General features: G+C 60.9%; 1 long non-coding RNA gene across 1 annotated transcript; it reads left to right on the top strand.

Annotated features, from left to right (window-relative positions):
* On the top strand, positions 152-1,676 carry LOC109131020. The gene is made up of 2 exons (XR_002036754.1): positions 152-226; positions 258-1,676. It is a non-coding gene; the product is annotated as an uncharacterized LOC109131020 (long non-coding RNA).

The following is a 1,676-nucleotide window of genomic DNA, read 5'->3' as shown; positions in this document are numbered from 1 at the left end:
GCGGCCTGATACCGTCCTGATGCCGTCCTAAAATTGTCGGATGTCGTCCGGATGCGTCCTGGGTCGATCGAGGGTCGATCGAGGGCCGAGAGGGTCGGTAGAAGGTCGATCAAGGGTCGGGAGATAGTCGGTCGTGGGTTGGTTGTCGGTCGAGGGTCGAGAGATGGTCGGTCGTGGGTCGAGGGTCGATCGCGGGTCGATCGAAGGTCGAGAGGGTCAATAGAAGGTCGATAGAGGGTCGAGAGGGTCGATAAAAGGTCGGTCAAGGGTCGGTCAAGGGTCGGTCGAGGGTCGGTCGTGGGTCGAGGGTCGAGAGATGGTCGGTCGTGGGTCGAGGGTCGAGAGATGGTTGGTCGACGGTCGAGGGTCGATCGCGGGTCGAGGGGGTCGATAGAAGGTCGATAAAAGGTCGATCGAGGGTCGGTCAATGGTCGGTCAAGGGTCGGTTGAGGGTCGGTCGAGGGTCGGTGAAGGGTCGGTCGAAGGTCGGTCGAAGGTCGGTCGAGGGTCGATCGCGGGTCGATCGAGGGTCGAGAGGGTCGATAGAAGGTCGATCAAGGGTCGAGAGGGTCGATAGAAGGTCGATCAAGGGTCGGTCAAGGGTCGGTCAAGGGTCGGTCGAGGGTCGAGAGATGGTCGGTCGTGGGTCGTGGGTCGAGGGTCGAGAGATGGTCGGTCGAGGGTCGAGGGTCGATCGCGGGTCGATGGAGGGTCGAGAGGGTCGATAGAAGGTCGATCGAGGGTCGAGAGGGTCGATAGAAGGGTCGGTCGAGGGTTGGTCAAGGGTCGGTCGAGGGTCGGTCGAGGTCGGTCGAGGGTCGAGAGTGGGTCGAGGGTCGAGAGATGGTCGGTCGTGGGTCGAGGGTCGAGAGATTGTCGGTCGAGGGTCGAGGGTCGATCGCGGGTCGATCGAGGGTCGAGAGGGTCGATAGAAGGTCGATCGAGGGTCGAGAGGGTCGATAGAAGGGTCGGTCGAGGGTTGGTCAAGGGTCGGTCGAGGGTCGGTCGAGGTCGGTCGAGGGTCGAGAGTGGGTCGAGGGTCGAGAGATGGTCGGTCGTGGGTCGAGGGTCGAGAGATTGTCGGTCGAGGGTCGAGGGTCGATCGCGGGTCGATCGAGGGTCGAGAGGGTCGATAGAAGGTCGATCGAGGGTCGAGAGGGTCGATAGAAGGTCGATCAAGGGTCGGTCAATGGTCGGTCAAGGGTCGATCGAGGGTCGGTCGAGGGTCGATCGAGGGTCGAGAGGGTCGATAGAAGGTCGATCGAGGGTCGAGAGGGTCGATAGAAGGTCGATCAAGGGTCGGTCAATGGTCGGTCAAGGGTCGATCGAGGGTCGGTCGAGGGTCGATCGAGGGTCGAGAGGGTCGATAGAAGGTCGATCGAGGGTCGAGAGGGTCGATGGAAGGTCGGTCAAGGGTCGGTCGGTCAAGGGTCGGTCGGTCGGGGGTCGATCGCGGGTCGATCGAGGGTCGAGGGTCGATCGAGGATCGAGGGTCGATAGAAGGTCGATCGAGGGTCGAGAGAGGGTCGATCGAGGGTCGATACGCGCGAAAACTGGCCTGATGCGTACCGCGATGCGAGAAATTTTTTTGCCTCGAGTAACTTTCGAAAATGACCGAATTGATTGCAATGTTTTGTGACCGAAACTAATGAAATACATCAATGAAGGGTTCTGGA

The sequence above is a fragment of the Camelina sativa genome, chromosome 19 (genome assembly GCF_000633955.1).
Source record: "Camelina sativa cultivar DH55 chromosome 19, Cs, whole genome shotgun sequence".
NCBI lineage: Eukaryota > Viridiplantae > Streptophyta > Magnoliopsida > Brassicales > Brassicaceae > Camelina > Camelina sativa.
Note: the sequence above shows the minus strand (reverse complement) of the source record. Positions and strands in the feature narration are given on the sequence as shown.